This window comes from Xyrauchen texanus, chromosome 12, assembly GCF_025860055.1.
Source record: "Xyrauchen texanus isolate HMW12.3.18 chromosome 12, RBS_HiC_50CHRs, whole genome shotgun sequence".
In the NCBI taxonomy this organism is placed as follows: Eukaryota; Metazoa; Chordata; class Actinopteri; order Cypriniformes; family Catostomidae; genus Xyrauchen; species Xyrauchen texanus.
The window spans coordinates 16034877-16049229 of record NC_068287.1 but is presented as its reverse complement, the minus strand read 5'-3'; the positions used below and the strand labels follow the sequence as shown (position 1 = coordinate 16049229).

General features: G+C 44.7%; 1 protein-coding gene across 1 annotated transcript in view; it reads left to right on the top strand.

The window, feature by feature from the left end:
- Window positions 1–14353, top strand: part of baiap3 (BAI1 associated protein 3) — a 92904-nt gene that overhangs the window by 812 nt on the left and 77739 nt on the right. The window lies entirely within an intron of this gene.

Genomic DNA, 14353 nt, shown 5'->3' with positions numbered 1-14353 from the left:
GCTGAAACATGTTATGTTTTACCCCAGAGTAATGTGTTGATGGTGCAATGGTGCACAAGGGAGTTAGTTGCCAAGACAACAGCATCTTTAGATAGGAGACAAGGTTGATAATCCAAGCAAATTATAAAGCAAGCTTGCATGGCATATTCATTTAAACACAGCTCAATCTGGGAAGTGCAAAAACTTTTTTAGTTCAAGAATAAAACAATATCTTGAAAAATGTGTGGCAAATGGAAATAAACTACTTAATAGTAAAAATCATTTTAAATAAAAGAATTACTATATTGATCTGTGTAATATTAAGCGATTGTATGTGTCAGTAATACACTATAATTTAGCAAAATTAAAGTGTATCATTTTTATATTTTCAAAGGTTTATCTATCCTATTCATGGTCAACAACATCTCTTATATTGTCAAAAATTCTGAAATATTGAATACTGAGGCATCAAGATGAGAAATACCTCTTCGTATTTTTACATACATTGCTGAAGAGAAAACGTGAAAAATGCCTGTCCCACTGTAATTGAATGTGAAACCTCCACAGTCTTGTCTTTGGTATCTGATTGACAGTTTAAATCTATGCTATTCTTAATGGGGGCTTCAGCAGACACAGGTGAAAGACAGCTCTCCTTTTTCTTGTCTCTATGTCTGTGAGTTTTAGGCTGTGAATGCCTCATTGGTGCAATAAAAAAAAGTGGAATTGTATTACTTTATTCTCCTTCTCCATGAATTTGAATGCAGCCTTTTGCTAAAAACAGCAGGCGTTCTGCAATCAAAGAGCTTTGATTTAAAGTGAAATCCCATTTTATTATAGCAGATGGCTTGCAAATATCATTTTTTTTTTCTCCCATTGCACTCTAAAATCATGATGGCTCGTCATCCTTAAGCCATTATTTTACCCAACATTAAGCTGGTCCACTTTAGTAGAGTAAAACATTCACAACCTAATTTGACAGTCCTTAGAAAATAATTGATTTGAGCAGTAAGTACAGTCTAATTCCGACAAAGACTTGTTTTCAAGCAACCTGCCTTAGTACATGTCAAAAATATATGGCAGATCATTTATATGTGCTGTAATAGCAAACATTCTGGTTAGGGTTTTTGCTAAACAACTAACATGAAGTTTTAAGCATTTGCAATTAATTCCACCCCATTCAAACGTTAGATTGTAGAGCTCTCTGTTATTGAGTTTTGTCAATTAAATTATTTTTAATAATATGTAATATCAAAGCATTGCTGGAAACAAATAGAGACCCAGCAGCAACCGCCCACCCAACATGATCATGCGAGAAGTCGGCATGCTGTTTCCGAATGATCCAGTGACATCTGCCCCATTATGCTGAAATGTTGACAATTGCCATCTCCATTCAGACAATTTACCTTCTTTTGTGACACCACTGGACGCACATTGCATCAGCTGCTTGTCCTGTGTTAAAACCAGGAAGTAATCTTGTTTGCATAATCAGTGATGACGGCGATTCCATTTTTACTCTACTGATGGTTTGGTTTAGGGTTGGGGCTTGGAAAAAGGTTTTACAGTTCATAAAATATGCATTCCTGTTGACTGTATTACGTAATTCACAACTAAAATACAACTCGCTTTTGGCACCCCTCAGTGGACATTTTACCCTTAAACTGGAGCTCACATATGCCCTTACTTTCAAAACCACTTCCTGCTTCTGCCACAAGATGACAAGCTGATCGGAACCTTTTTTTTTAATATATAACACTCAGATTCATATCATCACAAACTCTGATTAAAATCCACAGTTATTCTGTCTTTCTGCAGAAATAATGCAAACGCAACTATTGACATATAAAAATAACCTTGATGGACATTTGACAGTTTTGGTGCATTTTAAAACATAAACGTTTGAAATCCATGAAGAAAATGCAACTTTGTAACTATTTAAGCCCCTGTTTTGGAACAATCAAGCAAAAGGTTTGAAAATGGCCCAAATCAATCTATTGCAATTGTAATTTTACACTTGTTATTTTGGCGAGCTCCACGTGACAGGGACCAGATTGAGATACTGTAGTTGAGGTGAGTTATTTATGTGTGTAATCAGCAGGTGTCATACCTCTGACTGAAGAGAGCGAGATCTTAGCAAAACAGTCTGCATGTGTGACACCCTTGTCCAAAACAAGTTGTTTTGAGTCTGCTAGTGTAGAGCCAGCTTTACACGAAAGATTGCGAATGACGCAACCAAGTCTGTCTCCCTACACACTTAAACAACTTGTATATTAGTTTATCTAAAATGTTCTGCAATATACTTTAAACTAATTGATTCTATACTTGTAAGCAACAAATTTAAATCAATAGTTTTATGTATTTGCATGTTTTTAATTTGATACATCATTCGCAATGCTTCAAGGCATGCCCTCATGAAAAACGTTAAATACAAACTCTAACTATACCTTTGTCTTTTTGTCCTATTTAAAACAAACAAACAAACAAACAAACAAACAAAAATTGCTTCAAAACAGTGTTATGATTTACCTCATCGGAGCTAGTTGGTTTGGTTCATGGCTTAGAATTATTTTATGAAAGATTATATGAATTCCCTATGAAAAAAATAACAATGGTAAAAATATTTTCAGAATGGACAGGCACTTTTGCACTCTAATTAACCATAGATGTATTTACACTGCACAGTGACTATTGTGTTTATTCTTCTGTGCAGCCAACAGAAAAAAAGGTGCGCACCGAGTGTCATGACAACAGCAAAGCGGCTCTGATGCGGTTTCATTTATGCAATTCCAAATCCTTAAATCTAAACTCAGGTGAACATTTTAAGTTATAATTTTCATTATTGGGTGAACTATCCCTTTAACAATCTCATATGCTGCTCTGCATGCACTGGAATTTTTTTTAATAGGAATTGAAAATCTAGTTAGTTTCATTCAATCATATGAAATCAGCCTCAATATTTGTTATCATTGTTGTATGAATTTGATTAACCAGCCTGACAACTGAAAAAAAAACCCTTAAAAGACAAAAGCTCCTTAAAGTACTGAAAAGAAAACCAGACAATCTTTTTTCTAGCTGTCAATGTTCAGCATTGAGTTACACAACACTCTTACAGCAAGTGACTGTGTCACTGAACGGCAATCTAATTTGCTAATTTGTAAATGCATGTAAACATCTCAAATGCAGCTAGGAAAGACATAGAACTATAACTTTACTTATTTAGTTTCTTTTCAACGAGACCAACAGGGCTTCGTGTTCAATCGATCTCAATTGAAAAATGTCTGTGTGGTATAATGTCTGACGTTCCTGTTGATCAACACTCCAGATTGGCTCTTTGAAAATGGCCTAGTGAGGAATAAGCTGGCATAGATCCCTTGATGGCCCCATACACTTTTATTAGGGCCTGGAGGATTATTGGTCGTATCGGCTCCTAGATCATAATGATATGTGCCCCGGTCCCTCCCCTCTACTCTTTTTCCCCTGTATAAATGAGATCACAGAGGAACACTTTTGATTTGGCATAAACCAAGCAAACATGTCATACACCTGCAACACCAGTCCTGTCCCTATTCTGCACTTATGAACAGCTGTATCTATCTTTTGTCATTCAGGTTAAAAACTGATGAAATCCCTGTCTCATGCAGTGGTCTCACTCGAGGGAGAAAGCTCAGACTATTCCACACCCACACAATAATACTGTTGACACATTTGGAGAAAGAATTGTGTATCTTCCTGTTGAAAGACCAGCATTGTTGTATACAGTATGTTGTGTTTTGGATGCTGCTGGTCCCTGTGTGCAGGTGTTCCTCCAGGCTTCTTAACTAGCTTAAAGGAATAGGCTAGTTCACCCAAAAATTAAGATTATCTCATCATTTACTCACCCTCATGCCATCCCAGATGTATATGGCTTACTTTCTTCTGCTGATTCCAAACAAAGATTTTTAGAAGAATATCTCAGCTCTGTAGTCCCTTAAAATGCAAGTGAATGTGTGCAAAACGTTTGAAGATCTAAAAGCACATAAATGCAGCATAAAAGTAATCCAGAATACTCCAGTGGTTAAATCCATGTCTTCAGAAGAAATATGATAGGTGTGGGTGAGAAACAGATAAATATAAGGTTCAGGCCAGGGTGCCACCGGGTGACCAACTACCCCCAAATTTCTGGAGGGGAGATGCTGCCCTTCCAGCCGGTGGTCCAATTGTGTCTCTCTCTCGAACTGGCGCCTCTGGCTCCCCTTTATTTCTCTCTCTCGCTGATATGATTATTCAGTGCCGGCCGTGCATCATCACAGCCCGCCCACGCCCTACTCCTCATCATAGTGTTTGATAAAGGAGAAATGGGCAGGAGTAAAGACCTGTGTGACTTTGACAAGGGCCAAATTGTCATGGCCAGAAGACTGGGTCAGAGCATCTCTGAAACAGCAAGGCTTGTGGGGTGTTCCCGGTCAGCAGTGATGAGTACCTACAGACTGGTCCGAGGAGGGACAAACCAGAAACTGGCGACAGGGTGTGGGCACCCAAGGCTCATCGATGCACAAGGACAACTATGGCTATCCCATCTGTATGAACCGACTGAATGTCTATTGTGGCACAAGCTGCAGAAAATTTAATTGAGGATTTCGGGAGGAATGTGTCACAATCCACAGTGCATTGCACCCTGCTGCGTATTGGGCTGTGTAGCCACAGACCGGTTGGAGTGCCCATGATGACCCCTGTCCACCACTGAAAGCACCTACAATGGGCATGAAAGCTTCATAACTGGACCACAGAACAGTGGAAAAAGGTCACCTGTTTTCATGTTTTTCTTGTTTAACATCACATGGATGGCCGTGTACATATGTGCTGTTTACCTGGATAACCAGAATGCACTTTGGGAGACAACACGCCAGTGGAGGGAGTGTAATGCTCTGGGAAATGTTCTGCTGGTAAACCCTGGGTCCAGCCATTCAAGTGGACGTCAATTTGACACGTGCCAGCCACCTATCTAAATGTCGTTACAGACCAAGGACCAACAGCATATTCAAGGCTCTGATGCTGGCATACAGAATAATCACTGGGTCTGCTCCAGCATACCTAAAATAATTTCTGCAGAACAATGTGCCCACTAGAAGCCTGCATTCGACTAAGGAACGTTGCCTTGTTGTACCAACACAAAGAGGCACCAAAATACTTTCCCGGACTTTCGGCTTCATCATACCATGTTGGTGGAATGAATTTCCCAACTCCATCCGTAAAGCTGACTCACTTTCTGTCTTCAAAAAACGACTAAAAACACGTCTTTTCCATGGCACTTAACCAGTTGCTAAAAATACAAATAAATTCTTATTGCATTTTAATTTGTTTTGAATGCTGCTATTCTGATGCTAGTGAAACTTTGTCTCCTTAAGATGATTCGCTTATGTTTTCCTCTTGGATAAAATTCTCTTTGGATAAAAGCATCAGCCAAATGAATAAATGTAAACGTAATGTAGGTAGGAGGTCATAATGTTTTGCTGTGGTGTATTATTGTATAATGCAATAGCCTAAATGTTTTTCAAAAATGTATTAATCCAACATGGACAAAAAATATTTTATTTCTATGAAGTTGATACATGCGTTTTACTTTTAAATTAAGTTGTTTTCCTTTATAAAAATTCTCCTTTTTAATTATCCAGGACAACCTTATTTGTCAACGACCCCTATGGTTACCCACCAGCTAGGCCAGCATAAACCAGTTTTGTCAAAGCTGGGCTTTTCAGTCGGGCTGATAAAGGTGTTTTGTTGTGGAGGGCATAATTGATTGGATTTCATTATAGCTGGACAGGTTAAAATGTACTTAAATATTTTTTTATGTGAATATCATTTCATTATCGAAGTGTAAAAATTGGCACCCTTACAGGCAACCTTTTACCCCACCATTCAGAGCTTCATAATAAGAAGGACACTTGACATTTCTGAAATTTATGAAATACTGGAGGCACTGTTATGGGTAGTCTCTCAGTGCATATGCAGAAAGATTTCATTGTGAAAGAAGAGATCTGTGATTGCATCTATGCCATCACAAATGAATATGAAAACAGTGTCCCTGTTGGATTACTTTGCTAAGAGGAACATTATATCTAAGGAAATAATGGATAAAGCATGCATATATATTTATAAAGTGTTATGATAAAGTATACCAGTTAGAATTTATGTTGAAATACCACAAAAAAAATTATGCAATATTTGAAATATTGTAAAATACTTACATTACTTTATTTATCTTAGGGTGATGTCAGAATCATACAAGGTGGTACATTTTCTAAGACTTGTGGTTGTGGGGGCTTAAGACAACATAAAAAAGATTATAAAAATAGTGACCTGGAATGTCTCATTGTAGTCCGAAAGGTCTTCTTCCTTGGATGACATATCAGAAATAATTTGCTACAAATAAATGAGGACGAGGAATGGGCACTGACGAAGATTGTGTGTCAGGTTGGTGAAAGCATTATACAGCAGACTGCCTCATTTTGCTTGACAAAGATCAGAAGGTTAACTCATCTATATGAATGAGAGTGAAAATCTATATGACAAACCAGTCGTTCAGCCTTTGTATATGAATGAGAGTAGGGATCAATGTGAGAAGATAATGAAATCAATAAAAAATCTTGTAACGATTGTTTGATCATTTATCCTGCCAAATTAATTTTAAATCATCCATCCTAACCGACAATGCCAGAAATGTTAGATCCAGTCTCCCACTAGATTTCTCTCTCCATAAGATGTCTGTCTCAATGCTTAGTCTGACTTCGTCAGACCAGCACAAATTCAACAAGTGTTATTATACCAAGCAAAGACAATGGAAAATGTATGCTTTTCAAAATTGTCATATGATTTTGAAGACCTTGAAATGGAGACTGCTCTTTATCTCTTAATTATTGTTATGATGGGAAATCAGGAGATGGCAGACGGGAGGTGCGGATCCAAATGCAGCTTTATTAACAGACAAATAATAATCATACAAACAAAGGAACAAAAGAAAGGTCCACGATGGGAAAAGAAACTAAAACACAGGAGAACATTGAGGGGCAAACACAGGTTGGGAAAACATCCACAAAGGACAAGGAAACCTCGAACGAATAAGAAGACGTCAGGAACAGCGAACATGAACAATAAACTAACGACAAAGGAAAGGGAAAACAACAGGGTTTAAATAGACAGACACGGTAATAACAAAATCACGAACAGGTGCGGACAATAAAGCTGTGACAGCGGTGATGAGGGCCGGGAAACATGGGAAATGTAGTTTATACATAGACAGTGAAACACGGGGCGGACAACAAGGAAAACGTGACATGGAACGTGATAAGTGACATGTGAAACAGAAAACATGGGACAGACTACACGGGATCGTAACATAGCCCCCCTCAAAAGGACCGGATTCCAGACGGTCTAAGGAAACACAAAAATAACAAAAACAAAATGTTCCAGTAGAGAGGGGCTAGAAGAGGGGGAGAACAGACAGACAAAAGGGGGCACAAGGGACACAGAGACAGACCAAGGAGGCACAAGGGGCAATCAGGCAGTCCACGGAGGCACAAGGGACGGACAGGCAGACCAGGGAGGCCGAGAGGGCCGACAGGCAGTCCATAGGGGTATGAGACGGGGACCGGGTCAGGTGGCCTGGGGGGCGTTCACCGGGTAGGGAATGCTTTAGGAGGCCAGGGAGGTGTCGACCGGGCAGGGACAGGTTTAGGTGGTCTGGGAGGAGGCCACGCTATGGGGACAGGTTTGGGTGGCCCGGGAGCTGGCCATAAGGCAAGGGCCGGTTCAGGGGGCCTGGGAGGTGGCCACATGACAGAGGTCGGTTTAGATGGCCCGGGAGCTGGCCACAGGGCAAGGGCCGGTTCAGGGGACCTGGGAGGTGGCCACAGGACCGAGGCTGGTTGAGGTGGCCTAGGAGGTGGCAGTAGGGTAAGGGCCGATTCAAGGGGCCTGGGAGGAGGAGCGGCCACTGGGGGAGCTGGCGGAGCCAAGGAGGACTTCTGAGGCGGAGCAGTCGAAGACTTGGGTGGCGGCGCGAAGGAGGCGCAGGCAGGGCCGCAGGAGACCCTGGGGGCAGAGCAGAGGCAGGCAGAGCCGTAGAAGGCTTGGGAGGCGGCGCCGTGGAAGGCGTAGGCGGAGCCGAGGGAGGCGATGGCGTAGAAGGCTCAGAAGGCGGAGCTGAGGGAGCCACTGGAGGCGGAGCCAAGGGAGGCTCAGGAGGTGGAGCTGAAGGAGGCGGAGCCGAGGGAGGCTCTGGAGGCAGTGGCGTAGAAGGCTCAGAAGGCAGAGCTGAGGGAGCCACTGGAGGCGGAGATGAGGGAGGCTCGGGAGGCGGAGCCGAGAGAGGCAATGGCGTAGAAGGCTCAGAAGGCGGAGCTGAGGGAGCCACAGGAGGCGGAGCCGAGGGATGCTTCGGAGGCGGAGTCGGGAGAGGCTCGGGAGGCTCCAGAGGCGGAGCCGTGGTTGGCGGAATCATAGAAAGCTCTGTAGACAGGGCCGGGGGAGGCTCCGGGGGCGGAGCCGTGGTTGACGGAGCCGTGGGAGGCTCAGGAGGCAGAGCAGAGGGAGGCTCGGGAGGCAGAGCAGAGGGAGGCTCGGGAGGTGGAGCCCTAGAAGGCTCGAGAGGCGGAGCCCTAGGAGGCTCGGGATGCTCGGGAGGCGGAGCCCTAGGAGGCTCAGGAGGCGGAGCCGTAGGAGGCTCGGGAGGCAGAGCCGTGAGTGCCTCAAGAGGCGGAGCCCTAGAAGGCTTGAGAGGCGGAGCCCTGGAAGGCTTGGGAGGCTTGAGAGACTTGAGAGGCGGAGCCCTGGAAGGCTCGGGAGGCTCGAGAGGCGGAGCCCTGGGAGGCTCTGGAGGAGGAGCCCTGGAAGACTCGAGTGACTTGAGGGGCGGAAACCTGGGAGGCCCGAGAGGAACCCTGGGTGGCTCGAGAGACTTGAGAGGCGGAGCCCTGGAAGGCTCGGGAGGAGGAGCCCTGGAAGACTCGAGAGGCTTGAGAGGCAGAGCCCTGGGAGGCTCGGGAGGAGGAGCCCTGGAAGGCTCGAGAGACTTGAGAGGCAGAGCCCTGGGAGGCTCGGGAGGAGGAGCCCTGGAAGACTCGAGAGGCTTGAGAAGCGGAGCCCTGGGAGGCTCGGGAGGAGTAGCCCTGGGAGGCTCGAGAGACTTGAGAGACGGAGCCCTGGGAGGCTCGGGAGGAGGAGCCCTGGAAGACTCGAGAGACTTGAGAGGCGGAGCCCTGGGAGGCTCGGGAGGCGGAGCCCTGGAAGGCTTGGGAGGCTCGAGAGGCGGAGCCTTGGAAGGCTCGAGGGGCGCTGGCTCTTGGACGGTCAAGGCTACAGGCTCTGGCTGGTTAGCCGTGATATGCATGAGCTTGGGTCCGCTGGACACTGGGGGCAGAGCCACGGGGGGTTCCGGGGACAGAGATGCGGGAGGCGGAGGTCGGAGAGCAGGGGACTTTCCCCTTCTTCTCCTCCTCCTCTTCCTCCGGGCGGGTGAGACTGGCGACACTGGAACGCTGTGCGTGGTTGGTGTGGCGTCAGGCTCGCTGACCATGGCTGACGAGGGCTCAGGCTCGCTGACCGTGGTAGGCGTGGCGTCAGGCTCGCTGACCGTGGCTGACGTGGGCTCAGGCTCGCAGACCGGGCAGGCATGGGCTCTGGCTCGCAGACCGGTGCAGGCGTGGGCTCTGGCTCGCAGACCGGGGGAGGCGTGGGCTCTGGCTCGCAGACCGGGGCAGGCGTTGGATCTGGCTCGCAGACCGGGGCAGGCGTGGGATCTGGCTCGCTGACCGGGGCAGGCGTGGGCTCTGACTCGTAGACCGGGGAAGGCGTGGGCCGGGAGGCGGAAGCCCGTCTTCTCTTTCTCCTCTGGGAAGACGAAGTGGACCGCGCTGGCTCGTGGAAAGTGACTGGCGTGGGGGTGAGCTCGCTGACAGATGGGGCTGGCGTGACAGGAAGCTCCCTGGGCGACCGGAGAGTCACCACTGAGGGAGGAGAGGTAGGGTCCTCCTCAGCAACGCCCATGGTTAACGGCGAGCCGCAGACCCGCAACGTTGCCTCCAGGAAGTCGCAGAGAGTCCAGCCGCGCGTCGCCTGTGGCAACCGCTCCTTCAGCTAAGCATTCAAATTGCCCCTGAAGAAGACCACCAAGGCTGAGTCCGGGAAGTCTGAGATGTGCGCCAACTCGAGGAAGTCGTAGATGTGGTCTTCCACAGGTCGGTCCTCTTGTTTTAAACAGAGCAGTTCGTAGTTGGCTCGTTGAACCGCTGGATCCATTGTTTGGTCGTTCGTTCTGTTATGATGGGAAATCAGGAGAAGGCAGACGGGAGGTGCGGATCCAAATGCAGCTTTATTAACAGACAAATAATAATCATACAAACACAGGAACAAAAGAAAGGTCCAGGATGGGAAAAGAAACTAAAACACGGGAGAACATTGAGGGGCAAACACAGGTTGGGAAAACATCCACAAAGGACAAGGAAACCTCGAACGAATAAGACGTCAGGAACAGCGAACATGAACAATAAACGAACGACAAAGGAAAGGGAAAACAACAGGGTTTAAATAGACAGACACGGTAATAACAAAATCACGAACAGGTGCGGACAATAAAGCTGTGACAGCGGTGATGAGGGCCGGGAAACATGGGAAATGTAGTTTATACACAGACAGTGAAACACGGGGCGGACAACAAGGAAAACGTGACATGGAACGTGATAAGTGACATGTGAAACAGAAAACACGGGACAGACTACACGGGATCGTAACACTTATGAGGACAATACAGCACACACAATAAGGTAAAACTAAAATAATGATGCTTAGCAAGAGTAAAATACAAAATAAAAAGAAAAGTAATAAGTCAAATTGTATATATAAAATGAATATAAAGAATTGAGTTAATACAGTATGTAAGTAATATGAAAGAATTAAACAAACAAATGAGGTACACAGATGTATGTTGGCTTGCAAATGTCCATATTTCCATGCCTCTCTAAAATCTCAATGGCATGAGGTCATTTGCCCTTTATTTTACACAATAATCAGCTGGCCCACTTCAGTAGTGTAAAAATTTCACAGCCTAATTTGAGAAGCCTTCTTGAAATTTGCTGTTGATTTGAGTATGTGTTCCACTCTGTTTTTGACGATTGCATATTTTAAACCAACCTGCCTAAATAAATGTCAAATAAATCTGGAAGACCAATCATGATGTGCTGCAAAATGTTTGGTCATACATTACTGTTATTTATTTTATCATACGACATCAGCCGCAATTGATATTATTATTCACAAAGATCATGATTCTGCAATGAACTTAACTTCTGAATTTTTTTGTAAGAAACTACTTTTTGTACTCAAAAATGAAAACTGTCATAATTTACTCACCCTCATGTTGTACCAAACATTTCTGACTTGTGAGTTACTGAGTGCACCTTTAACCTTGAGGACAGTTCACAATTCATGTCGAATTTTTCAACTTTTAACTGCCCTCAACTAAAAACATGATTCAAATGATATGCTCTTTATTCAAATGCAAGGAACATAAGGAGAAATCTTATTCAGTTAAAATATAATAAATATAATGTATATTCAGAATACAGTGATAAAAAGCAATATTTGCCTGGCAGCAGGGTGGCTCAGTGGGTAGCACTGTCGCCTCATAGCAAGAAGGTCACTGGTTTGATCCTGGCTCACCCAGGATAAAACCAGTCTTCCACAGTTCAACAATATGCAGGTTAAGTGGTTTGGAAACATTAAATTGCCAATAAGTGTAAGTTTGAATGTCTATATCTGTCTGTTTGCCCATTGATGGACTGGCCACCTGTCCAGGGTGTTTCCCTGCTTTTAGCCCGAGATAGCTGGGATAGGCTCCAGCACTACCTGTGACCCTTCATAGGACAAGCGGCTTTAGTAGATGGATGCTTTGAGTGTTTTGCTTAGCTTTCTGACCGGGCCCCCCAGACATCCGGGGCCCCACGCAATTGCGTGGTTTATGTTAACAATTCTACTGGTATTTCTAGAAGAAAGAATGTCAGACCCACTTTATATTAAGTGTCTTTAGTTACTATGTCCTTAAGCATTTGATACAATGTACTTATATATATATGTGTGTTGTTCCAATGTACTTACATTTTAAATACCTACATTTAATTAAACTGTCTCGGTTACGTACGTAACCTCGGTTCCCTGAGACGAAGGGAACAAGACTTTGTGTAGTAATGCATATGGGGAGTGCCTTCATACACAACCTATTTGAAACCTCTCTATAATAATGCCAATATTCTAATATTGGCTATGGTGTTTGAGCCCGCCTGTTTTGGCACGAAACTGACCGCTATAAAAACAGGTGCACAGACACCATTTCCTCAGAATTTCTGACTGAGAACAAGGAGCGCATCACTCGTGCCTTAAGAACTCAGAGTTTTGAAGTGCGGCTAGCGTTTGCAATGTCTCGTTCCCTTCGTCTCAGGGAACTGAGGTTACGTACGTAACCCAGATGTTCCCTTACAACCCAGTCCACTTGACATTGCGTAGTAGCTAATTTGGGGAACAGAATCCTGCCACACTACACGACATAACTTCCTCGAGAGGAAACATGGTGGCGCAGTCTTATGGGACGACGACCGACATGAACATGCAAAGTGAGTGATCCTCGTGATGGCCAGGAGGAGAGCTCATAACGAATATATGAACTATAGTCATATAGTATAATTAACTCCTTATGTATCCAGTCGGGAAGGGAGTTTATTTATAATGAAAGTGCTTGTGAATTTATGGTAATTATAACGGCCTGAATGCAGGTGGTTGTGTAATGATGGGGAGCCCGTACTTACAGGGAAGAGCATAAGTATATATTTATATGGCCAATGAATAGCAAGTGCTCTAAACAGAGAGGATTTGTTAAGAAAGAGACGTCTATGTTGTAAAACCTTGTGAATGTGTTTTGAGAGGACCATCCTGCTGTAAAACATATATCTTGTAAGGACACACAATTCATCCATGCCCATGAGGAGGCCATGCCTCTAGTTGATTGTGCTTTAACATCAATTGGGCAAGTCTGACCCTGCGACTCATAAGCCAGGGTAAATGCATTGCCAATCCAGTGAGAAGTCTTTGCTTGGAGACAGACATTCCTTTTGTGCGTACTCCATAGCATATAAAGAGCTGATCAGACAGTCTGAACAGGCGGGTGCGCTCATTGTATGCGTGTAGCGCCCGCACAGGGCATAACTAATGCAACGATTGTTCCTAATCTGAATTAAATGGAGGAGGGAAGAAGGTCAGAAGGTGAACCACCTGCGCTTTGAAGGGTGTCGTCAGGACCTTGGGTACATAGCCTTTCCTGGGTTTGATAGTGGCTCTTAAAAGACCGGGGCCAAACTCAACATAAATTGTCGACTGAGTGCATGCATGTCACCTACCCATTTTTCTGAGGCCAGAGCCAGTAGTAGTGCTGTCTTAATGGAGAGCATGCGCAAATAAACAGAGTCAAAAGGCTTGAAGGGGGGCCCTGTGAGAGGATTTAGGACTAAAGTTAATTCCCAAGTTGGGACTGTAGCTGGCCGAGGTGGGTTTAATCGTCTTACTCCTTTAAAGATCTTTATGATTAAATCATGCTTGCCTATAGAGGCGCCGGTTTCATGTGCGTGATACACAGATGTAGTTGCCACATACACTTTGAGCATTGACAGGGTGAGTCCTGTGTCTAATCGCTCTTGAAGAAATATTAGAATTTCATGTATAGGGCAGTTTACTGTGTCCTTGCTTTGTGAGAGACACCAATCAGTGAACACCTTCCATTTTAATGCGTAGAGTTGTCTAGTGGAAAGTGCTTGTAAAATGGTGTTCATGACTGAACATGTCAGTTCTGGCGTGTGTAGTGCGCTCCGTTCAGGGGCCACACATGCAGGTTCCACAGCTGGGGCTGGGGATGCCAGATTGTGCCTTGTGCCCGAGAGAGAAGATCCCTCCTCAATGGTATTTCCCATGGTGAGCTGTACAGCATCTCCATCATTTCCAGAAACCATGGCTGGTTGGCCATTTCGGTGCAACTAATAGAACCATTTTCTTGTCCTCTCGGACTTTGCATAGGACAGAATGGATCAGGCATACCAGAGGCAATGCATATTTGTGTTTCGCAGGCCATTTGTGTGCCATTGAGTCCCTTACCAGCAGGGCTTGGGACTTTGAATAACAGAGGGGCAAGTGGGTATTCTCCACTGAGGCAAATAGATTGATTCCTGCTTTTTCTGCCCAAATCCTCAGTATAGTTTGAGGATTAAGTCTCCATCTCCACCCGGTATCATCCCTTAGTGTGACAGTATGCCCGCGCTGTAATTCAGGTGGCCTGGGAGTATGTCACTCTCAGGGAGAGATGATG